Source organism: Cucurbita pepo, chromosome 18, assembly GCF_057944985.1.
Source record: "Cucurbita pepo subsp. pepo isolate OVF chromosome 18, ASM5794498v1, whole genome shotgun sequence".
Lineage (NCBI taxonomy): Eukaryota > Viridiplantae > Streptophyta > Magnoliopsida > Cucurbitales > Cucurbitaceae > Cucurbita > Cucurbita pepo.
This window is the reverse complement of record NC_141815.1, coordinates 1040872-1067646: the sequence shown is the minus strand read 5'-3', so window position 1 is coordinate 1067646 and position 26775 is coordinate 1040872. Positions and strand designations below refer to the sequence as shown.

The 26775-nt window shown below is 36.9% G+C and overlaps 3 non-coding genes across 3 annotated transcripts; all 3 read right to left on the bottom strand.

The window, feature by feature from the left end:
- Window positions 1-16772: 16772 nt before the first annotated feature.
- On the bottom strand, window positions 16773-16868 carry TRNAY-GUA (transfer RNA tyrosine (anticodon GUA)). Its single transcript has 2 exons — window positions 16832-16868; window positions 16773-16808 (listed from the first exon to the last, which is right to left on the bottom strand). It is a non-coding gene; the product is annotated as a tRNA-Tyr (tRNA).
- A 652-nt stretch (window positions 16869-17520) lies between these two features.
- Window positions 17521-17616, bottom strand: TRNAY-GUA (transfer RNA tyrosine (anticodon GUA)). The gene is made up of 2 exons: window positions 17580-17616; window positions 17521-17556 (listed from the first exon to the last, which is right to left on the bottom strand). It is a non-coding gene; the product is annotated as a tRNA-Tyr (tRNA).
- Window positions 17617-18524: 908 nt separating this feature from the next.
- TRNAY-GUA (transfer RNA tyrosine (anticodon GUA)) lies at window positions 18525-18619 on the bottom strand. The gene is made up of 2 exons: window positions 18583-18619; window positions 18525-18560 (listed from the first exon to the last, which is right to left on the bottom strand). It is a non-coding gene; the product is annotated as a tRNA-Tyr (tRNA).
- Window positions 18620-26775: the final 8156 nt, after the last annotated feature.

Sequence of the window (26775 nt, the reverse complement as noted above, 5' to 3'; positions counted from 1 at the left end):
TAATCATCACAAGGGTGGCCTCCAGTCTCGAACAAATAGGATGTGTAGTACTTCCCTATACACGATTTACACGTGCGAGTGTGAATCTCCAGGGCGCTCGCACACTCCCTGGACCTTCTAGTCAAGCTAATCTATAGTGACGTCCGAAGGTCAGCGAAATCCCATAGTATCATGCGCCTCATGAACACCCTCATCTATGCACGCATGGGCACTCGTGCGGATTCGCACTCATCATCATACTGTGCGCGTCCGCACTCATCATCTCTAGGGGAAGTAGCCCTATGCTTATGAACATACAATATGCATGAGGTCCCTCTAAATCTATCGTAATGTCTCTTCTAACACAACCCTCTAGTCTCATCTCTTTGTTACTCTAGGTAACACATACTCTTGAATATTTATATTAATATCATTTTCATGCTCTTAGGGTTATGTCCTATGTCGATCTAATGACATGATGCAATATGACACTCATCATCATATAACATGCTCAATATGGAAAATATTATAATATTAAGGTAAACGTCACGTAATCATCATACTCATCATATTGCCATAAAGTGCATCAAGCATATCAAGTATGTCATTCATCAAAATATATATACTACGCACATCATCAAGCATCATAACTCACACATCATCATAACTCATACATCATCATACACTAGTAGACAACATCATACAATACAGCTCATATATCGTCACAACTCATACATCATCACATACTATCATATGACATCGTACGACACAGTTCATACATCATCATAATTCATACAATTTTTAGTCTATCCTATAGTAAGGTCACTTACTTGGTTGATTTTGTCATTTGTATCCAAGCCAACCTATATAAACCATGACGTCAATTTCAATTCTCTAGATTTTACAATGGTCCATGTATTAAACTTCATGGTGCATTAGAGACTTTATTGAGTATTGAATAATTGTATAAAGGAAAAGATCTATGGTTTCATCTAAGATCTAGCCAAATTAGCTAAAATGTCACCCTGAAGCCATCAGAAAATTAATTCTCCGATTGCTCAAATGGGATGAGAGGAAGAACAAGGGACCTCCCTTTTACACTAGAGCCAATTCCCTTCTTTCTTAACATAACCAATGTGCAGACAACTTTTAAAATATATATATATATATATATATTTTTTTTTTTTTTAATTTTGGGTTATTACAAGGGGTATCATATATAATGATTTTGTATAAGACTGATCCAACAAATATTTAATCTCTGTTTATAAATCCGTTAATTGAGAAGATTTATATTTCATATGATGATTATATGCGACTCGATTTTAATCCTGAGTGAGTTATGAACTTTTTCCTGGGAGGACTTGTCCTTTGATTTGCATGGGTGAGAATGACTCTTGTAGCTTATTCAATATATCTTCCATTTTTGGACCAAATAATATCATGAGTTCTTCGGTATAAAGAAAGTAGATGATTTGTTCTCTTAAGTGCTGATTTCAGAACTTGAATAATGGGGTCATACGCTCTCATTAGCCTGAGAGGGACTTGATTTATGATTGAATCATAAACAAATTGTTCATTAGAGAATCATTGGTACTTAAGGTGAATCATAAATCAAATTGTTCATTAGAGAATCATTGGTACTTAAGGTGAAAGATGTAATTATAAGGATAAAAAAGACTTTTGATCCAACTGTAATTATGAACAACTCGTGAATAATTAATTGACTTGTTAGTGATAATTACGTCAATAAACATAACTTGTTCGATAGTGCATAAGAGTTCCCTATAGTTAATAAATGAAAATTGATTAATTAAAAAAGTTCAATTAATTAAATTTCTATTATTGGAGGTTATAATCCTAGCTCACAGTAATACTAAATTTTTTTTAATAAAAATTATCTCATTAATATTTAATATATTAAGTGTAAAAGATGAAATAAGTTTAATTTTAATTTAAAAGATTCAAATTAATATTTAATATATTAATATATTAAATAAATAAATTTAATTTGAAGAGTTCAAATTAATATTCAGTATATTAGATATGTTAAATATAAATTGAAAAAAATATATTAATTTGAAGTGTTTAAATATATATTTAAATATTAGATATATTAAAAGAAAAAAATATATTTATTCTATTTTATAGATTAAATATTAGAACAATTAATGTATGTACCAATGTGGTTCAAATTAGTTAAATAGAAACCTAAATTTAGCACTTAATGACCCCGACATTCTCGTTACAGACCAATAGAGTCCTTCAAATATACTTTGTTCTCATTCACATACATTTCGATAAATATTTCTAGGAGGTCACCCAACATAAAATTGCTCAAATTAAAGTGCGCATAACTATAGAGTTCCTATGATTGAGCCACTGAAAAGGAAGATATACCTTATTTGTATAGGCAGTAACTTCAATTTCAGTCTTTCTTAATCATCATATCTTCAATATCACTCATACTTGAACACGATTTTGGTTCATTCATGTACCCTCTTTACTCAAGTGTCACAAAACCAATCTACCAGAGGGTTAAAATCCAAAAGAATGCATGTCGGTTGGTTTGGCTGACGTGACCAGTTCGATTGAATTGATCATTTCATTATCTTCAACCTTTAGACTAAGGAAAGATGCTAAACCCCGGGGCTTTCTTGCTCTGGAACTCACCTTTTATAGCCTTGTACAATAGTTATTTCTCTTTGATTCTTTCTACAAACTTGTAAAGAACGTTGCAAGGAAGGTCTAGAGATTAATTTCGTGGGCCTAGGTGCATTGTGGACGTAGATAATTGTCAAAGAAGACCCATATCTTTACAATTGGTTGAGGCACTTCTTTGAGATTATTATCACTCAAATCCTCATTTCCTTCCCTTCAAGATGATGGAATAGGCTTCAAGTGAGAAGTTGTGTGTGTTGCTCCAATTTATAGGTCAAAGGCAACGGGTTTTGGGTGAACATTCCCACAAAATTACCTTTGATTGGGTAGAGCCTCCTAGACCTCTTTAGTTCTCAATTCTTTCATGAAAAAGTTCTCTTTTATCACTAAAAAAGACCTATCATTTAAAAAAAACGTAAAATCTATGTAAATAAATACAACTACCCTGTGCAGGTTTTATAGTTTTTTATGCGATTTCGCCGTCAATTGTGCAGAGGTGTCTTGCCTTGACCTAAAATAAAAGAGTAGTTTTCCAAATAAGTAAGTGACTCCACAATTGGGGTTAGAAAATGCACACATGCATGCAATATGAATGGGACCTATCATTTAAAACCGTATTCTCTTATGTAGCTTTCCAATTCGAGTCATCGGATGTGTATTTATTACTTTACACACAAACGGTACGTGTGAATATGGATCTACTAGTCGATTTGCACACGCTCTGGACCTCGTGCTATCAGACTAGCGTCTCTAGTGCTGATATCGGACACTTGAAAGGAATAGCGACTGTCGTAGCATCATGTTAAACACGAAAATCCTTTTCTTTTTCATAACGTACGCGTTCGTACTCATCATAAAGAGAAATATTCTGATGCATGAAAAATACATTTATGCATGAAATCTAAAATTTATCCTAGTAAATAAATCATATAAGACAACCCTTTGCTCTATTTATATAAGACAACCCCTTTGCTCAATTTCATTTTATTTAATAGCATAAGATTTAAAACACATCCACGGGTTGTACATCACAAATCTTCTTATCTCAAAACAAGTCCTCATACGTCATACATGTCATAGCATATCACGGTACTTCATAGCTTATCTTTAATTTGTCAAGGCATATATGACATCCATTTGTATTTTAATGTTATTGAGCATATGTGGATATATCATATAACAAACAATATCATATCATTACATGGCATATTGTACAACACATCTTGTCATACCACATATCATGTCATACATCATATCATATCATAAACACAATACACATATCACACATATGATACATGCGACGCCATTAGGCACGTGTCATCATGAATAACACAACACCTCCAACCATACCGATAGTAAGACCACTTACTTAGTTGGTCTAGGTCGAAGCTACTCTGACCCCTTGATGCTAGCTTAAGGCTATTCTCTAAAATTTAATTCTACCTAATCCGTCCCACAATCATACCATAAATATTCTCGAAGTTTCTGTAGGTTACCATTCACCATGCTTCACTTGTCGTCGCATATGAAATCGGGTTTCTCTATTTTGCCGACTACGTATATTCACAGAGGGTTTCGTGGTGGTATGACTCTCTGTATTCTCGTCTATTCTCGGATGGAAGGGCATGCAGTTGTCTGGGGTGTCGAGGGCATATGGGGAGCGTGGTGGTAGGTTGAGGATGCGAGGGCATCTGATTAATTTGGGAAATTTTTTACTTTGGTGGATTAATTTGCAAATTTGACTAAATTTTGGTTGGACTAATTTTCCAATTAACAAAGTTTAGGGTCATTTTTCCAAAATTGCAACTTTAGGACTATTTTTGCAAATTTCCTCTTGAAAGCGAAACTCACTTTAAAATTTGGAGTCATGTGGTTTAATTTCTCAATTTTACTTTCTTAAGGCTATTTTTTAAAAATACCCTTTTCGGTTAATTCCGCGAATTTACAAATTAAATGAGACTTCCTTTAAAAATTTGGAGTTCTTATGGGTTAACTTCCCAAATTTACTCCTTATTAGGTTATTTCCCAAAAAAAAAAAACCCTTTTTGGGCTACTTTTCCAAATTTGCACTTTATCAAGTTCTTACTTGAACTTTTCCATACTCCCTCGAGCCGAGCAGAACATTATGCTTGAGCTTAAAATAATAATCTTTAGTTCGAATTAAATTGAACATTTTTTTTTTTACGTAAAATGCATGATTTTAACGGATTAGAATTTACGTAAGCTTTATAATACATTTAATATGGTATAGTCAGTGATTTAAATGTCAAGCTAATTTCCTTAACTTTGTGCCTAAAGAAAAATAATACTCTTCCCGTTCATAAAAAGAAGAAGAAAAAAAAAAGTCATCTAGATGAAGGGTAGAATTCACGGGACAATTGTTTATTTTTTTATTTGTTTATGAGAGTTAAAATACAATTTTAGAAGCGACCTTCAATAAATGGTGAAAAAACGTTGATTCTCATTCAAAGGAACTTAAATTCTCTCGAACAACATTCACTCTCTATCATAATATTACAAGGACATAGTATTGTAGAGAAAAAACTCATTATAATCATTTAACTTTCTTATTTATTTTTATTTAATAAACCCATAGAACTTTTGTTCTAAAAGCTTAAGCCGGTAACATATTACAAATATGCTTAACTGTATCCATGTCGGATTGGGGAATACTTTTGAAAATATTAGAGTCACAATCACTAAGCTTCAAAACGGCTTTGCAGCAAGTGCCAATAGCACCAAGTGGAACCGTGAGAGCTTCTACCACACACATTGCTCCTTCTGCAATAAAAGGAATGCAACCAATGATACTGAAATCAGCATCAAAGTCTGCTGCCACGAGGGTCTTGGTCGATGGTGAAAAAATGGCTAAGCAGACCAGGAATACAACTACTAACTTCATTGTGGAAGACATTGCTGCCATTGTTTGTACAAAAATACGACTGAAAAGGTGAAGATAATAAGAGAAGTATTGTCTTGTTTGTGTGAGAAAGTTGTGAACTATGGAGGTTCTTATATAGGAAAAGGAAAGGAGCTCGAGTTTTGGTGTCATTTAATGCTACAGAAAACTACCAAATTTATGTTCACCTAACTTTGTTCTTTAGGGATGCCAACTCGAGTACAAGTCAATGGTAATGACATATAACATCACCCTAAGTACTATTGAAATGAGATACAAGAGTTTTGGATAGAGATGGTGAAAAAACACAATGACTAGTAAAATTTGATCAAGCTAACTCATCGAGTACGGTTTTGGGTGGATTATGAACTTATTTAGGTTGACTTGGATTCAAATAAATGGAAATTTTTATAGATTTAATTGGTTCATCAGTCTCCGTAAAATTAAATTGCTGTTAATTTTAAAATATATTTATTTCAATTTTATTTAATTATATAATTACTTTTTTATTATTTATTCTCAACTACTCATAAACATAATTTTTTTTAAGTATTTAAAATCTATTTTTAAAAATATATATTGAAATTGATTTACAAATTTAAGATCGAATATAAATAAATATTTTAGTTCTGATTTTTAACGGAACAATTGAGTTCAATCTAAAAAAATCTCTTAACTCAACTCTATCTAATCTACCGACCCTCTTAGTTTGGAAAGTAATACATTTATCTTTTTATGAGATATGATTTTAAATTTGGTAATGTATCTTATATGAATTTAGATTTTATCACTATATATGAACATAGAAATACCAAATTTGTATAAACTTTCCTTTTAAACTACGAAGTACTAAACAAAACATGGTTAGAAATCATATGAGGGAACAAATTTCTAAAATTATCTTTTTAATGTGACACTTGTGTAAACCAAGAGTACATGAATGAACTGAGACTATATCCGAATGTAATATAATTTTTTTGTTATGCAAAAACATTTATTTAAAACATTTTATAAAACGATATCATGATCTTATATGTTTAAATAGGAGTCTTAAAAATATACCGTTTGTAAGAGGCGTATGATCGTAGTCAAAGATTTATAGGTATTTATGGAGATCTTCAAGATATTTTAAATTTAGAAAACCATGATTTAAGATTGATTTGAAGGAGGATTTAGGATAATTAAAAATGTAAAATAGGAAATTGTTTATAAATAAACTAGAAGTTTCATGATTCTTATTGAAACTTGATTTCTAAGTATTCCAAATTTTACTTACAGGTAAGGATATCCATTATGCTTATGCGATATTAGTTTTTAGAGGAGGGTTTCTGTAACGGCCCAAGCCCACTGTTAGCAGATATTTTCTTCTTTTGATTTTTCCTTACGACCATCCCCTCAACCGATGAGGGTTAAGAATAAGAAATAACAATGAGGGATCTCACAATCTAATGTAAGTATCCAAATGTAACACCCTAGCCAAAGAGGTACAACTTGCACTTATTTATAACTAGCACCATCTTTACTTTTACGAGTTTCTAGGTTTTATTGGAAATTTTAGAGCGTGATTTTCAAATCAGTGCAGAAGGAAAAAAATGCTTGAGACCCATCAAGAAGCTTAGAATTTTTTTTTTAAAAAAATGGTGATTTAATCGCACCCAAACCTGAACGCCGATACACTTTCGATCTAGGTCTCCCTTCAGATCTACTCAAAGGATCAAGAGGAGCAGTCTAAGCGTTTGGATTGTTCGTTTCCGGTGAGAAACGGACAAGAAATCGAGATAAGTCCGAAACCTCTTTTATTTCGGGATTTCGTCCTAGATTCATGAGTTTCATATGATTTAGGTCTTAATAATCAAGTTACAATACCTTAGGTGAGGATTCTTGCATATTTTTGGAGGAATCACGTCAAAAAATTGTGTCGGAAAGCAAAATTGAGAATCGTCCAACTTCGGTAAGGAACTTAGTTTTTCATGCTATTCGATCCCATTTATTAAGGTCTGTAAGTATAAAAAAAAATGCAAGAAAAATATATGTGGATAGTTGGACTTGAGACCATGAATTATGGTGAAGGAATCGAGTTAATTCGAGTTGCAGATTGGAAGATAGAAAAATTCAAAATAAATTGGTTGATATGGAATTTGACAAGACTCTGGAAATTAGATGAACTCAGGCAATCGGGAACGGACACGCGGCGGTCGGAAAGGAGGGTGACACGTCCGAAAAAAAGAGGGACATTCATCGAGCAATCTGTGGAGAGGCATCCGAAGCCGTGCACTGACACGCGTCCAACTTTCGACCCAGATACCCGAACTGAAAACCGACCTGCGCTCTGTGAAGCGACCCGTTGAACTACTGTCCAACTCGAGTCCTACCGCTAGTTCCTGCATGACACATGTCACGTCTTGAAACTTTGAAGGGTAAGTCTACATCCTCTGGGGCTTGAAGCGCGCCTCTACCTGCGCGCTGCCCGCACTTGTGCATTGCGCATGGAGGGCGCGTAGGGGAGTCTGCCAGCGTGTGGAGGGGCGTGGGCCACCTATTTTCATCTGTTTTTCTCTATTTGTAAGTTTTTCATTTCGATTTCAGTGCTATTCCTATTTTACTGTAAACTAGGTGCCTATAGAGAGAATTCGTAATTTTTGGACTCCTTTACGACTATAAATCAACTTCGAGAAGGTACACAACAAACCTGTAAGTAACCACACGAAATTAAGAAGTAATACTTGGAGGTGAGCTTGGTTTTGCATGCATGCTAGATCATCTAGGTGGCTAGGTCTTATAGTACTCTGCACTTTAGAAGTTAATTATATATTTGTTGGACTTGCTACCCTAGTGGGTTTTCATTCTCAATTTTATATGCTTTCTAGATTGTCTTACTATTGCTTATATTTGTTCACGCTATGTTGACGGACGAGGGTATTTGTGTACCTGTGCTCCAGGTGCTGATGGATGTTATCACCCTATTGAACTTGTGCGGCTGCATGCATTGTTAATCTTACATAAACTCCTATCGAATGATTGTGTGAACTTAAGATATGATTGATAAGCTGTAGTGTTGAGTTATGCCTAGGGTGTGCACTTGTAAGGATTGAGTTGGGTTCAGATAGGGAATCCTTCTGATGTTGCGGTCAGTAGTATCGTGAGGGACAGTTAGAGCGAGAGACCCTTTAACCCTCGACAGTTATAGACTTGTAAGTCTTGAATGAGTGAATCTGAAAGCCTAGAGGACCACGTTAGGACCCCAGGACGAAGGGAGAAGACCTCTTAGCCGATAGTAGCTGGTATAGCCATCGAGTATTCTCCACTTCCCTTTCTACTCTAGTGTGGTATCGTTGAGCTAGGTGTGATGCTAGTTAGGGAGGTGTTACTCGGTGGTAGATCGACTACTCTGCATGGTGGATCCGTCTTATGGTAGGATGTTGATCACACAGGCGGGTCAAGGTTGCTTGCATGGCGGGTCCATCCTATGGAAGGACGTTGACCATGTAGGTGACTAATTCTAGCGGGGTTGTACCAAGGGTACATGTTTTTATGAGGGAGCACCTAATCCTCAAGCGCTGAATACCGCTTCAAAGGTTAAGTTCTTCTACTTCGAACTGTGGACTGAGAGTACTGAGACTCTAGGATCTAGAGTATAGTCGGTGGTTCTAAGATTTAAATGCGATTAAGAGTTTACAAGTAGGTTGGTTACTGAGTATGTTTATACTCATTCCTTTCTACACTTTTTTTTTTTTCCAGGTCTGTGAATTTACAGTTCACCACGATGGGGGTGCTCGGGAGCTTGAAAGTCACAGAAAGAGAATTTCGACCCAGGGCGTCTGTCTAGTTTACTTTTGAATAGTTGATATTTATCATATAATGTACCCCGATCTCTTTTACCCATTATATATTTTGTATTTTTTTTCCCTACTTGAATGATTTTAAACTCGCGAGAAAATTTATACTTCAATTTTTTTTTACCTTGTTTTCTTCTACTTTTGTGCGTTACTTTGTCTGTTGAGTCATTCGTGGTAATTTTGGTGTGTTGAAATTCTGGGGCGTGACACCAAAAAAAAAAAAAAAAAAAACAGGTCGTAGGAAAAAGGGGTTAAGAATTCCGGCGACTCATCGAGATTCTCGCACTGTCACCCTACACATTTTTCTCGATGCTAAGAAGCCGCACCTCACAGAATCTACATGCAAAAAAAAAAAAAAAAAAAAAAAAAAACATGATACAGAGAGAAAATGAGGGAGAAGAAGAAAAGACTATTGAGTTACCTTACGACGAGCATGATGCCGACAACCACCAGTCGAGATTCATGGAGCCGTATAGTGTAGATAACGCCATGGAAGAGAGGACTAACAAGCCAGGGAACACCATGATGCACACGAGTGATTACTACTAAACGGTGTTGCAACTTTAGCCGCCTAGAGGATTAACAGATTGCTAGTGCAACTTCCTTTGCAGTCTCAAACCTCGGTAGATACGATTTTAAATGATAAGTCCCATCAACAAGAACTTGCATTTTCTTAGATTTTAGGTTATAAATAGTTATTCTTTTAATATTTTCCATTCTTTTATTTTAATTTACTTGAAATATTCCATTTGTTTTGCTTCCAGACTCATATTTAAACCAATAATAAGACCATGATATGGCTTTATGAAATGTTTTATATAAATGTTTTCGCATAAAAAAAATTTATATTATGTACATGGTAGTGCCTCTAGTTTCCTTTTGAAATTAGGGTCGTTACCGTCTATTTTCAATATTGGTTTCGTTCGAATGTGGTCTCGGTTAATTCATGTACCATTGTTTTATACAAGTGTCACATTAAAAAGATAATTTTAGACAATTGATTCCATCGGATGATTTTCCAACCATTTTTTGCTTAGTACTACTTTTATATATATAACAACCTAAAATTTTCTACTTAATTTAAGGTCGCCACTATGTACATATCATAAACATTGAATGCGGAAATATTTCTTTTGAACTTTCATTAAACATCACCTTCATCTTAAAACACAACCATGGACTTACGTGTTTTGAAAATACCTTTAATAACGACGCAACAAACAACTAAATAAAATAAATAAACGTTTAAATAAAAAAAAATTTATTCTAGCTTAAGTCTAAGAAAAGAAATACTACTACCCTATGCATGTGTCATGGTCTCGAGTTGCGATGCCGTCATCAACCGTACATGAATTCCTTGGCTTAACCTGGAATAGAAGTAACATGTGAATTGAGTATTTAAAGAAATACTCAGTAAGTGACCCCACTTTTGGAGGTTAAATGCAATAACATGCGAATGCAATGACGGGACCTATCCTTTCAATCTATTTTCGTATGGTACTATCCTAACGGGTAACTTGAATGTGTACCATATACTCTACACACAGCCCATACATGCGAGTATGGACTCACCAGTTAGTTCGCACACCGCTGGGCCACTTTCCTTGTTGGGCGAGTATACTTTGGGAGTTCCTCAGGCCGGACACCCATTAAAACCAGTAACTGTCATGGTAGCATTAGGTTAAACATAATGATCGTTTTTCTGCCTGACCATCGCAACATTATGATAAACATAAGAATCGTTTTCCAGCTTGGTCATCGCAGCATTATGATAATCATAATGATTGTTTTCCTGCCTCGTAACATATGCGTCCGCACTATCGTGAAGGGTAAGGGTATCCACCAATGCATGAGCAAACAATAATGCATGAGGTCCCAACCTTTTTCCATTTTCATTATCATTCAATACAACCTCGCTAGTGTTCCGTACGTATCATATTGTTTTTCATATAATTTCACGCATCGTTATCTTTCATGTATATGCTGGGGTTGTATTTCATGCTAGTTCGTCGTTTTGCATGTCAATCACATCATATCATTCAAATTACATAAATATATTATATCATAACATTTCATGCTCCAGACATAACAGTTTTCATCAGATACATATCATATCATAACATATTGCATCACAATATATCATATCATAAACATGTAAATTATCACATATCTCGTACCTTAACATATCATATGTGTGTATATATATATATATATATCCGTCATTCACATGTTAGATCATAATCATATCATTTCGTAAACACTTTGTAGTCATATCGTTTCCTAAATTATCATAGCCTTAACATTCTTATATCTATCATAGTTATATCGTTACATGAACTACCTTAGTCATATCGTTAAAGGAGTGTATTCTAATGTTATCATTCAATCAATCTATCATAATTCTATCCCTTCTATTCATAACCTAACCATATTCTTTTATCAATCGATTGTGACCATATCGTTTTTATCAATCTCTCGTATACATAGCACTTCGATACATAACCTAACCTTAACGTTTCATGAATGTATCTACTCCTATCATTACATTACATTTAGTGCATCGTTCTCGTATCTTATCTCAAACATATCATTGAACACATCGTACCGTAAAAGTTATCATACAATTCCCGTATTGTAACATATACATATCATATCATAAGATCCATAAACAATTCACATATATCAATATATATGACACGTACAGAACCACGGGGCATGTGTTAACATCAAATAACCATGCCAATAGTAAGGTCATTCACTTGGATAGCCTTAGCTGAAGTTCTATCTAACTCTAAGTTAGCTTGCTTTCGTCCCTCGAATTCACCCTATTAAAGATGTTCATCAAATTGCTTCCGTACCTATTGCATCACAATTTCAGTTCAACCAACAGTTGTGTGACATTCAAGCCTGTGAACTTTCTCCCTTTGTGATGTTTTGATGCATATGGATCAAGATCTTGTTTTAATTCCTTATGGACAGGAATTGAAATTGAAATGAAAAATGACTTAGCTTGTTCGAATTTGTTTGATGGGATGGAATGGGATGATGAATGATTGATTGTTTGATTTTGTTTGGTGGATCTCGCAGGGTTGAGATCGAACCAACTGATAGTCAACAAGTGATACTGACATCCAGTGACTGTCACGGTCATGCTTATCCAAGACGTGTTGTCCAAGTTGCATATCCATTACATGCCAAAACTCTTGCCTTGTAACTTTATCGCTTTCCTTTATTGCTTTCATGATGTATGATTTCCTTGTCTCTTCTAAGTGTAACATTTCGGCAGAAACTTGTCTATGCATGGTAGACATGAAATGCTCTAGAATGTACTATAGGGGATGCCACTAGTCGTCAACTTCTCCTACTTAGATTTTGTATGACCATTTGGTGGAATCACGTTTATACCTGTTAGACATGAATCGCCTCAAAATGTACTATATTTGTCAAATTCTCACTATCAAAAAAGTTATATGCTATTTAAGTCGCTGTGTTGCCCCTTGGGTCTAGTCATATAACATTGTTTTCAATCTTTCTTGCAATCTTGTTTTCAAATTCTTTCAAAGTCTCTCTACCCTTGTTTTCTAAAAGTTTCTCGAAATGGGGCTAGAGACCTAGCATATGTTGTTGAGCCATAGACGACGAGATCCTAAGTTGGCTTAACTCACTCCATGTTGAAAGTGAGTGTTGCACAATTACCAATCTCTTGCCAATAAAAGTGCGATTTTGACGGTTGGTGTTGGTATCAATATGGTGTTTAAAAAGTATTTATCATTAGTTATTTTGTCACATTAATGGTGTTTAAAAAACATAATCTATCATTAGTTATTTTTTTAAGATTAATTTTTCAACTTGAATATTATACTAATTATTTACAACTTTATATTAATCATTTATTTGAGAATAATTATTAATATTGACGGCTAATAAACTCAAAATATCTAAAATTTAACACCTATTATTTATAATATAGGTATTAACGAATGAAAATTAAATGAAAGAAAATTTATATAATTTTATATTAAGCTTATCTCATTAAAAATGTAGTTAACTTTATATGTAACACTCTTAATCATCTTGACGCCTAGATTAGTGACATCACTAGATCTATGCTTTAAATAACATATGTGGAAATTCATAATAAATCTCTTAATCATGTTGTTTTCGGACTTACACATTTAATTCAAAACAAGAAATTTGAAATAGTATAGTTTTTAAAATGAAAAATGAAATAAAACTACCTACCGCTACTAAATGAAATTTAATGCATACTATTTGCTCTATCTTGACTTTCGTGAGCATCCCAGTATTCACCGCCAGTCTTGCATGAACACTTTACCTATACTTGAAAAATATAAGGGTAGCATATGACTTAGTATTTTAAGAAATACTCAACAAGTCACCCTATTGTTGGGGTTAATAATGCAATCACACACATAACGTAATTGAGACTTATCCTTTAAAGCCGTAACATGGCCTTGAACTTTTTCCAGTTTCGAGTAGGGTTGGATGTGTGGTACTTCCCCACACTTCCCCACACACGGCCCACACATGCGCACATGAAACCACCAAGTAGGCTTGTATACGTACCCCTAGTCCTGGCTTGGTCGGGCACAATGCATTACACGTCGCTAGACGCCACAGAAAAGGAAAGGTCTGCATGATATCATGGCAAACATAAATATCGAAGGTATGTGTGCATACTAACAGAACACAATAGGGAAGTATCCCGATATGCATGCATGAGGTCCTTACATTCATAGCATAACATTAACATCATTCCCTCCCTCATTTCATCCATGACATATTATATATATGCATTATGTATACATGGTAATCATCCTATGATTCATCACATAACTTTACATGACAATATATAACGTAACGTACATAGTATTTCATTTCATTTACAACATGATGTAAAGTATCACATGCGTACATATCATAGCATCATATGCCATTACATAGAACACATACACATAACATAAATAATATGGTGCATACAACAGCCGCAATGCATGCACCATCGAAGAATTTGATTATGTCAAATACAGTTAAATAAAGATCGTTTTTGGGATAGGTAGAGTATTTTTAGCTATTTAGTTTAACGAATTTGGGTTAGTTTCTATTTCTATCCTTATTTGCAAGACTATACCAGCTATTCAATAATATTATCACTTGCAACTACAATGGTTTATGTTTCTGGCTTAGTCATTCTTCTTTCAAAACCTTACAACCAGAGCCACCATCACGCTTCACAAAGTAGCAATTTTTAAGTTATCAAATACATAGAGTATGATTGAAGACAAAACTTTAATGAAGATCCCACTTCGATGGTCACTATGATCATTGGAGTGAGCTGATGGAAAATTTGCTCATAACAGAGGGTCTATGGAGTGAGGTAGAGATTGGTTTCTCAAAACCAATGGAAGAAATATGTTGAAACAAGCCTTAGTTATTCTAGAAAGCCATAGAGTCATAATAAATTTTTTAGAAGATTTTTGAAGAGTCTTGAGTTTCGAAGGTCATCTAGATCAAAAACCTAAGTTACATTACCTTAAAAGAATTATAGTAATTTTACACTATTAATTATTATTCTTTTCATGTGCAAGTAATACCCCTGATAGAAAATTTGTTCATAGTAGAGGGTCTATGGAAAGAGGTAGAGATTGGTTTCTCAAAACCAATGGAAGAAAAATGTTGAACCATGACCTAAGGATTTATTAAGAGTCTATTTACCCACTAGAGTCCTCCGCTCTACCAATTGAGCTAAGGTCGGTGAATGACATAATTGCTTCATACATTTAATTTTTCTTTTCATGTGCAAGTAATAACTCAAATGGTCGATAATATAAAAAAGATTAAAACAAAAATCCGACCTACCGAATTCGAACCAATGACCTAAGGATTTACTAAGAGTCAAGTGACCCACTATAGTCCTACGCTCTACCAATTGAGCTAAGGTCGGTGAATGGCATAATTGCATATACATTTAATTATTTTATTTATGTGCAAGTAATAACTCAGATGGCACCTATCGAATCCGAACCAGTGACCTAAGGATTTACTAAGAGTCTATTGACCCACTACAGTCCTCTACTCTACCAACTGAGCTAAGATCGGTGAATGGCACGCTCTACCAACTGAGCTAAGGTCGGTGAATGGCACGCTCTACAAACTGAGCTAAGGTCGGTGAATGGTACGCTCTACCAACTGAGCTCAGGTAGGTGAATGGCATAATTGCTTATACATTTAATTATTCTATTCATGTGCAAGTAATAACTCAGATGGTCGATAATATAAAAAATGATTAAAACGAAAACCGACCTACAGATTAAAACAAGTGACCTAAGGATTTACTAAAAGTCCATAAACTTACTACAATCCTCTGCTCTACCAACTAAACTAAAGTCAGTGAATGGCATAATTGCATATACATTTAATTATTCCATTCATGTTCAAGTAATAATTGAGATGGTCGATAATATAAAAAAGATGAAAACAAAAATCCAACCTACCGGATTCGAACCAGTGCACTAAGGATTTACTACAAGTTTACTCACCCACTACAGTCCTCCGCTCTACCAACTCAGTTAAAGTTAGTGAATGGCATAATTGTTTCATACATTTAATTTTTCTTTTCATGTTGAAATAGTAACTCAGATGGTCGATAATATAAAAAATGATAAAAACAAAAATCTGACCTACTGGATTCAAACGAGTGACCTAAGGATTTACTAAGAGTCTATTGACCCACTACAGTCCTCCACTGTACCAACTGAGCTAAGGTCGGTGAATGGCATAATTGCTTATACATTTAATTATTCTATTCATGTGCAAGTAATAACTCAAATGGTCGATAATATAAAAAAAGATTAAAACAAAAACCGACCTACGGATTCGAACAAGTGACCTAAGGATTTACTAAAAGTCCATTGACCTACTACAATCCTCCGCTATACCAACTGAACTAAGGTCGGTAAATGGCATAATTGCATATACATTTAATTATTCTATTCATGTGCAAGTAATAACTGAGATGGTCGATAATATAAAAAAGATGAAAACAAAAATCAGACCTACCGAATTTGAATCAGTGACCTAAGGATGTACTACAAGTCTACTAATCCACTACAGTCCTCCGCTCTACCACCTCCGCTCTACCAACTGAGCTAAGGTCGGTGAATGGCATAATTGTTTCATATATTTAATTTTCCTTTTCATGTGCAAGGTCGATAATATAAAAAAGATGAAAACAAAAATCAGACCTAATTTGAACCAGTGACCTAAGGATGTACTACAAGTCTACTAATCCACTACAGTCCTCTGCTCTACCAACTGAGTTAAGGTCGGTGAATGGCATAATTGTTTCATATATTTAAAAAAGATTAAAACAAAAATCCGACCTACCGGATTTGAACCAGTGACCTAAGGATTTACCTAAGAGTCTATTGACCCACTACAGTCCTCCGCTCTACCAACTGAGCTAAGGTCGGTGAATGGCAAAATTGCTTAGACATTTAATAATCCTATTCATGTGCTAGTAATAACTCAGATGGTTATAATATAAAAAAAGATTAAAACAAAAACCGACCTACGAATTCGAACTAGTGACCTAAGGATTTACTAAAAGTCCATTGACCTACTACAATCCTCCGCTCTACCAATTGAACAAAGGTCGGAGAATGGCATAATTGCATATACATTTAATTATTCTATTCATGTGCAAGTAATAACTGAGATGGTCGATAATATAAAAAACGACTAAAACAAAAACGGACCTACGGATTCGAACAAGTGACCTAAGGATTTACTAAAAGTCCATTGACCTACTACAATCCTCCGCTATACCAACTGAACAAAGGTCGGTAAATGGCAGAATTGCATATACATTTAATTATTCTATTCATGTGCAAGTAATAACTGAGATGGTCGATAATATAAAAAAGATGAAAACAAAAATCAGACCTAATTTGAACTAGTGACCTAAGGATTTACTACAAGTCTAGTGACCCACTAGAGTCCTCCGCTCTACCAACTGATCTACGGTTGGTGAATGGCATAATTGTTTCATACATTTAATTTTCTTTTTCATGTGCAACTAATAACTCGGATGGTCGATCATATAAAAAAAGATTAAAACAAAAATCCGACCTACCGGATTTGAACTAGTGACCTAAGGATTTACTTAAGAGTCTATTGACCCACTACAATCCTCCGCTCTACCAACTGAGCTAAGGTCGGTGAATGGCAAAATTGCTTAGACATTTAATAATCCTATTCATGTGCTAGTAATAACTCAGATGGTTGATAATATAAAAAAAGATTAAAACAAAAACCGACCTACGAATTCGAACTAGTGACCTAAGGATTTACTAAAAGTCCATTGACCTACTACAATCCTCCGCTCTACCAATTGAACAAAGGTCGAAGAATGGCATAATTGCATATACATTTAATTATTCTATTCATGTGCAAGTAATAACTCAGATGGTCGATAATATAAAAAACGACTAAAACAAAAACGGACCTACGGATTCGAACAAGTGACCTAAGGATTTACTAAAAGTCCATTGACCTACTACAATCCTCCGCTATACCAACTGAACAAAGGTCGGTAAATGGCAGAATTGCATATACATTTAATTATTCTATTCATGTGCAAGTAATAACTCATATGGTCGATAATATAAAAAAGATGAAAATAAAAATCAGACCTACCGAATTTGAACCAGTGACCTAAGGATGTACTACAAGTCTACTAATCCACTACAGTCCTCCACTCTACCAACTGAACTAAGGTCGGTAAATGGCATAAGTGCATATACATTTAATTATTCTATTCATGTGCAAGTAATAACGAAGATGGTCGGTAAATGCCATAAGTCCATATACATTTAATTATTCTATTCATGTGCAAGTAATAACGAAGATGGTCGATAATATAAAAAAGATGAAAACAAAAATCAGACCTAATTTGAACTAGTGACCTAAGGATTTACTACAAGTCTAGTGACCCACTAGAGTCCTCCGCTCTACCAACTGAGCTACGATTAGTGAATGGCATAATTGTTTCATACATTTAATTTTCCTTTTCATGTGCAAGTAATAACTCAGATGGTCGATCATATAAATAAAGATTAAAACCAAATTCCGAGCTACCGGATTCGAACCAGTGACCTAAGGATTTACTAAGAGTCTATTGACCCACTACAGTCCTCCGCTCTACCAACTGAGCTAAGGTCGTTGAATGGCAAAATTGCTTATACATTTAAGTATTCTATTCATGTGCAAGTAATAACTCAGATAGTCGATAATATAAAAAAAGATTAAAACAAAAACCGAACTACGGATTCGAACAAGTGACCTAAGGATTTACTAAAAGTCCATTGACCTACTACAATCCTCCGCTATACCAACTGAACTAAGGTCGATAAATGGCATAATTGCATATACATTTAATTATTCTATTCATGTGCAAGTAATAACTGAGATGGTCGATAATATAAAAAAGATGAAAATAAAAATCAGACCTACCGAATTTGAACCAGTGACCTAAGGATGTACTACAAGTTTGCTGATCCACTACAGTCCTCCACTCTACCAACTGAACTAAGGTCGATAATATAAAAATGATGAAAACAAAAATGAGATCTAATTTGTAATATTTTCGAAACAAATCTTCTTTCTCTTTTGTTTTAATTGAATGTTATTTTTATCCTTTTACTTTGCTTTTCTTTTCTTTTATTTTCTTTTTGTTTGTTTTCGATTTCATCCTTTTAGTCACGAGTTCGATTCTTCGAAGCCTCAAAAATCTGGTCGTGACAGATTGGTATCAGAGCAGTCGGGTTTTGATTCTGTAGACTTTTTTCTAGGATAGAGAGTCGTACACCTCTGTGACTCAGCTTGACGACATACCTCACTACGACCAGGTACGCTGTCTAACCATGTTTAGTAGGTTATGATATGATGTAATGCCAGTAAGAACTTGATGTATGTTTTGGGTTAATGCTTTAGGGTGTTAAAAGTGAACATTCCCTCTGTATGTTGATGCTAGATTCGAATTATTGTGAGGAGGCCGAGAGGGGTCATGTTTTAGTTTATTGGCCTTAGGAAGACAAAAAGGTGACTCCGTAGAGCGCGTGACGTCCAACCCTTGGAAATGTACATGAGATTTTCTTTTTAAGGCCCAGTACGAGATGATATACCTATGACCTAGCCTCCCATGACCATAATTCTAGATGTCAAGCATGCCTCCGTGGAGATCACGTAGTAGGCCTAGACAACATAGAGTTGTCTTAACCACATAGTAGACCCAGACAACATCGTTCTTACAAGTAAGGGCAGCCACTGTAGGAATTAAGCACCCCTCAAGCAAACCATTTTCACAGTGAGTTTGGTTAAGTTGGAAGTCGAGAGATAAGATTCACCAACAGTGAGAGCGAAACTATGGGGGCCATGGATTCAAGGTTGGTTGGAGTCTTCGTGATATAAGTTCAGGTTTATGGACTTCCATAAGTGAGATGTGCGCTTTTATGCCACTTATGAGTCATGGGGTGTAGGATATTTCTACTAAAGGATCACCCAATGGATGACAAGTCGCTTTGGACCTTGGTGAAGAGAACCAAGTCCAAAGGCAGCACGTGGTAATCAGAACTATAACATTGTGTTCTAACCTATCCTTTGGTCAGGGCATGTATACTCACAAAGTGAAGGACGTGAAACTGTCAAGTTAGTCCAACGAACCTCAGGGTTGAGAACAGAAAGAAAAGAGGTCAAGCTATGGTCATGCCTTTGCTGTCTGAAGGAAGAAAGTCCAGATGGGCTTTAATAAGAACCAACCCTTGTGTAGGTGATCCGGATTACAAAGAGTAGAACTCCAGTTTCATACACGAGTGTAATGCCAAACTTGTGAAGCATTCTCAGGTAGAAGTAGAACTTACAAATAACGTGATTTCAGAAATTACCTGAAGGATAGTGAGATGGTGACTTGTAAACAGGTAAGGCTAGCAGAGACATGATATGTATTAGAGAAGACACTAGACGTAGCACCCTCGAACTTCGAGGAAGGATAGCTACCAAACCAGAGTTTTCAGAGAGTTCCCTAGGATCCTGTACAAGAACTTGAAAGGTTCACGTGCTCGAAAAAGAGCCAGTGATGCGATATCACTATGAGAAAATGTGTCTAGCTCAGTCATAAAAGATACGACAAGGGTTAACCTAGGTGAACGTAGAGAACTTATGTAAGGATCTTTACTTCCAAAAGAACCCGTACTTAGCCCAGATGGGTATTAGTACTTAAGCGAGTCACGTTACAGGGCGTCTCGCTGAGCAAAAAGTTGGCTAAATGAGATGAAATTACTAGGCCATTTTGGAGAAGTAGTAAAGACCGCCTCGACAAGGTCGGGATATCGCCAGATGAGAACCAAAGGGGAAGACATACTTAAAACAGCCTTTAGAAGCCGCTATGGACATTATGAGTTCATAGTCATGTCTTTTGGTTTAATTTAACGTTTCTGCAGTTTTATGGAACTGACGAACAGAACGTTTAAGGAATTCCTAGACATCTTCGTGATTTGTTCGTTGATGACATTCTGGTGTGTTTTAAGTCTGAGGTATAGTATGAGGAACACTTGAGGAATGTTTTAACTCTATTGAGAGCCCACCAGTTGTATGCTAATTCACGAAGTGCGAATCCTGGCTGCAGGAGGTGACCTTTCTTGGCCACTTAGTATCCAAGCAGGGGATAACGGTGGACCCCGCTAAGATTGCAGTAATTTTGAAATGGTCTAGACCAACCACTGTCACTGAAGTAAGGAGTGCTCTAGGTCTAGCAGGCTTTTATAAAAGGTTTGAACAAGATTTCCTAAGACCTCAGCAGTGTGACACAGTTGACCCAGAAGGGAAACTCTATGTTTGGACACTAGAGTGTGAACAAAGTTTTTTGAAACTGAGAACGAGGTTGGCCACTGCACCTTTATTTTTAGTGCTTGATGGGTCAGGTGGACTTGTGGTTTACAGCGATGCCTTAGGAAAAAGGGTTAGGGTGTGTACTCATGCAAAAGGGCAAAGTGATAGCCTACGCCTCTAGACAAATGAAAGAGTATGAGCGCGACTACCCCACCCACGGTTTGAAGATAGCAACCGTGGTGTATGCATTGAGAACCTGGCGTCACCACCTGTATGGCAAGAAAGTTCAGGTGTATGCTGACCACAAGAGCCTTAGCATATGTTCACACAAAAAGCGCTGAACATGAGATAGCGGAGGTGGTTAGAACTAGTTAAGGACTATGATATTGAAATACTTTACCACCTAAGAAAAGCCTACCACCTAAGAAAAGCCAATGTAGTGGTAGCCTTGAGTAATAAGACAACCCACACATCCGCCCTGAGCACGAGACTGAGGTATCTACAGGATGAGATATAAAGACCTGGAATAGAGGTCTTGGTTAGAGGCGTCACTGCCCAATTAGCGCAACTCTCGGTCCAACCCACCCTCAAGAGACGTATCATCGAAGCTCAGAGAGCTGATACGCACTGTAGTAATATCTGGGGTCAACAGGAAACTGAGAGACCAGAGGGATACTCAGTTCCTTTGAAGAGGGATTGATGTGGTAGGATCGATTATGCGTACCTCGAGATGAGAAGATTCTACAGGAAATGATGACTGAGGCACACAACACGTCCTACACATTTCACCCTGGTAGTACTAAACGTGACAGGATTTAAAGTGTAGGTATTGGTGACTAGGAAAGAAGAAGGAAGTAGTTGAGTATGTGAGTCGGTGTTTGACCTGTCAGCATGTAAAGGTCTCGAGACAATGACCAGCAGGGTTGTTGCAATCGCTGAATATTCCAGCGTGGAAATGAGAGGAAAAGGTATGGATTTCATCTCGGACCTACCGAAGGCTCGACGAGACTTCAATGTCATCTGGGCCATTGAAGAAAAATTAACCAAAGCAGCCCACTCTATTCCAGATAAAGCCACTTATCGAGTGGACCAATGGGCCCAGTTGCACGTCAAGGAAGTAGTCCGTTTGCACGGCAGTGTCCATTGTGTCTGATAAGGATGCTAAGTTTACTTCTGACTCCTGGAAAGGGTTACAAAAGGCATTGGAAACACAACTCAAGTTCAGTACTGCATTCCATCCTCAGATAGATAGATAAACCGAAAGACTTAATTAGACCCTAGAAGATATGTTGAGGGCGTGTGTTATGGACCTTGCAGGTTGCTGGAATGAGCACCTGGCCCTTATGGAATTTGCCTACAACAATAGTTATCAGGCAATTCAGATGACACCATTCGAAGCTCTATATGGACGGAGGTGTAGAACTCCTATATTTTGGGTGGAGGTAGGCAAGAAACAGTTGTTGGGGCCGGAGTTGGTACAGACTACTAACGCAGCAGTACAAAAATTAGATAGAGGATACTCTTTGCACAAAGTCAGCAAAGGAGTTATGCAGACTCTCGTAGGAAAGACCTCGAGTTTGCAGTGGGTGATCACGTCTTCCCGAAAGTAGTCCAATGAGAGGAGTGCTAAGGTTTGGGAAGAAGGGCATGTTGAGCCCGAGGTTCGTGGGACCCTTCGAAATCCTAGAAAGGGTTGGTCCCGTGGCATACAGACTAGCATTACCACCCACGCTCCCCGCAGTGCACAACGTACTCCATGTATCGCTGATGAGAAAGTACACTCTGGATCCAACTCACATCATTAATCACAAGACACTTTCCCTTCGGGAGGATCTAACGTATGAAGAAAAAGCCATTGGGATAATGGCACGTGACGGAAGGAAACCACGAAAAGGGAAATTCCATTAGCAAAGGTCTTATGGGAAAACTGTCAGGACAACGAAGCCTCGTAGTAATGTGAGGGTGACACGAGGAGGTCTTACCCCGAAATCTTTCGGGGAGGAAAAACTTTCGAGGACGAAAGTTCCTAAGGTGGGGAGAATTGTAATACTCGAATTTTTAGATAAATAAATAAAAAAAATAAAAATAACAACATAGGGGCAAAAGGGTCATTTTGCCCCTACTCTTATCCAAGGGGTCTAGTTGTTTGGACTCTAAGAAGAAAGAGAGAGAAAAGAAAAAAAAAAGAGAGAGAGAATGGAGAAAGGAGAAGAAGTTAGGGTTTGGGAGAGAGGAAGAACAGAGATGACAAATCGCCATTGGAGATCGAATCCAAGGCAAGAAACTTCAAAGCAATACTTCTCTCAGTGCTGGAAAAGGAGTTCGGGTGGTGGAATCCACTCATTCCGGCAAGAAAATCCGAGAACGGACAAAGTAAGGTTCCGAACTTCTTATTTCGATTTGATCTAGATGTGAGGAGTTTCATGAGCGTTAGACCTGGAGTTTTTGAGGTATGTGACTAAAATAAGATTCTCACAGGTTTCTCGAAGTTCTTGGACGAGAATCGGACGAAAATCAGAGTTTAGTCTGACTTCGGGTAGAGCGATCGAAAATAGAAAATGTGAGTTTTTCTGTATATTTGGACGGTCTTAACTCATCCTGTGTTCAAGAAAAAAATAAAGGAAAAATATATTGTAGAAGTAGAATATGAGATCTACAATTTGCGTGTAGGAACTTTATTTATATGGATTACGGATTAAAAGATAAGAAAATCGGAAGAAAATGGATTGAAAATGCAAAACTCACGATTTCTGGAAAATTTGGAAAAAATGCAGGAGAGAGAAGGCATCGCCGCCACGCGTCGGCCGCCGTACGGAGGAGCGTGGTAGGACCGACGACTGACATGTGGCGACCGCGGGCAACCGGGTCGGCCCGAGTCCGAACCAGCGCTCCGCACGCGAACCAAACCGCCCGAGACTGCTCTGACCTGTCCGAACCGACCCGTCTCGACCCGTGACTGCACAGAAAGAAGCGCATGGGTACGCGCGCGTAGAACACCCTCCAGAGCGCGTGCAGGCGCGTGTAGGCGCGTGGGTGATCTTTTTCCCTCCGTTCGACCTCCGTTTGCTTGTTTTTCGCCCCGATTTCAACTCTGATCCTATTTTTATGTGAATTAGGACCTATCAAGGAAATTACAGAATTTTTGGAACCTTTTCCGGCAAATAATTCGAGCTTGGGAAGGCATGCATCAACCATTTAAGTAGCCATTTGGATTCCCACGAGCAGTACTTGTAGGAACCGCTAGGAACAAGCATGCATGCTACCACCTATGAAATTAGCTAGCCGGACTTAGCGTGTTATTATAGAAACTACGAATATAAGATGATTATGGAAAGCTAGATACAAATGTGTATTAAATCTGTTTTGGTTGAGACTCTGATAATGTATGTATGCATGAGGAGGTTGGGAAACTTGTGAAATCTGCGCTCCGGATAAAGATGGACGTTATCTTCCCGTTGAGCATGTTTGATAATTTTGCATGAACTGCTGTGTGTAAACTCTATTGTATGATGATTGCTTATATTATCTTTCTTGATGAATAGGAAGAAACTATGAGCTTAGATTAGGACGCTTATGGCTAAGTAGGCTAGACGAGACCCTAGATTGGGGGACCTCTAGAATACCGTGCAATTAGACCCGCAAAATGATTACCGGCGGAACTAGAACCCAGAATTCCAAACCCGATAGGTTTGTGACACTAGGCACGAGAATCCTAGAGAAACACGAATCTAAGTCTAAGGCACCAAGTTCCACTAGAAAGAATAATAGGTCACCACGGTAACTGTAGGTAGCCCGTTAGAGTTGAGCAGTGAAGATAGTGTCATCAGAACCTCCACTTCCCTCTCTCCTCCGATACCATACCGTCGAGACAGAGCTCCGGTACGGTGATTGTTGAGCTTTGCAGATCTGGATAGGGAAGTGTGACAGGTGCCCAGACCTAGTGGTGATAGCTAAGGGGTCTTCTGAACAGGACTCCTGGGCCGTAGAAACCCGTACCTGAGCGGGGGACGTGGAGCCACTTAGGATGACTCAGTAGCTGACCGACACATAGGGGGTCGCACCCCGTTTTGTGGATGTATGGTCCCGTGTGAGGGTCGTCAGTTAACCTCCATGGATGATGTTCAGAGAGAGAGTCACGTATTCAGATCCAGCCATATGATCCCCTCAGATTTGCTTATGAGGTCGCGCCTCACCTCAGGACACTGATCATTTCAGTGCATAAGATGGGCAAGCCTTTTATGATACAGAAAGGAGAGTTGTAGCTTAGATCACTCTCCTTAGAAACCCGAGAAAGATCGTGGTTACCTACCAAGATAAGGATGCGAAAAGAGTCTACAAGTAGGCTGCTTACTGAGTATATTTTTATACTCACCCCCTTTCTCCCCTTTTTTTTCAGGTACCAGTCGATACGGGGAGGTGTTCGAGAGCTGTGCGGTCACAGAGGGGTGTCGTTCCGGAGCGTCAGTCCTTGGTCGGTCTTTTAGAGTCCTTTGTTCGTTTTTATATTTAGAGTCTTTTGTATTTTTCTTCATAATTGTATTTTCCATTTGAAATATTTGATTTTAATTTTGTATTTCATTTTTACGTTTGCAATTTCCTTTGTAATATTTTCGAAACAAATCTTCTTTCTCTTTTGTTTTAATTGAATGGTATTTTTATCCTTTTACTTTGCTTTTCTTTTCTTTTATTTTCTTTTTGTTTGTTTTCGATTTCGTCCTTTTAGTCACGAGTCCTCCGGTATACTTTGCTTTTCTTTTCTTTTATTTTCTTTTTGTTTGTTTTCGATTTCGTCCTTTTAGTCACGAATCCTCCGGTATTTTTATCCTTTTACTTTGCTTTTCTTTTCTTTTATTTTCTTTTTGTTTGTTTTCGATTTCGTCCTTTTAGTCACGAGTCCTCCGCTCTACCACCTATAGTCCTCCGCTCTACCAACTGAACTAAGGTCGGTGAATGGCATAATTGTTTCATACATTTAATTTTCCTTTTCATGTGCAAGTAATAACTCAGATGGTCGATAATATAAAAAAGATGAAAACAAAAATCAGACCTACCAAATTTGAACCAGTGACCTAAGGATGTACTACAAGTCTACTGATCCACTACAGTCCTCCGCTCTACCACCTCCGCTCTACCAACTGAACTAAGGTCGATAATATAAAAAAGATGAAAACAAAAATCAGATCTAATTTGAACCAGTGACCTAAGGATTTACTACAAGTCTACTGATCCACTATAGTCCTCCGCTCTACCAACTGAGCTAAGGTCGGTGAATGGCATAATTGTTTCATACATTTAATTTTCCTTTTCATGTGCAAGTAATAACTCAGATGGTCGATAATATAAAAAAGATGAAAACAAAAATCAGACCTACAAAATTTGAACCAGTGACCTAAGGATGTACTACAAGTCTATTGATCCACTACAGTCCTCCGCTCTACCAACTAAACTAAGGTCGATAATATAAAAAAGATGAAAACAAAAATCAGATCTAAT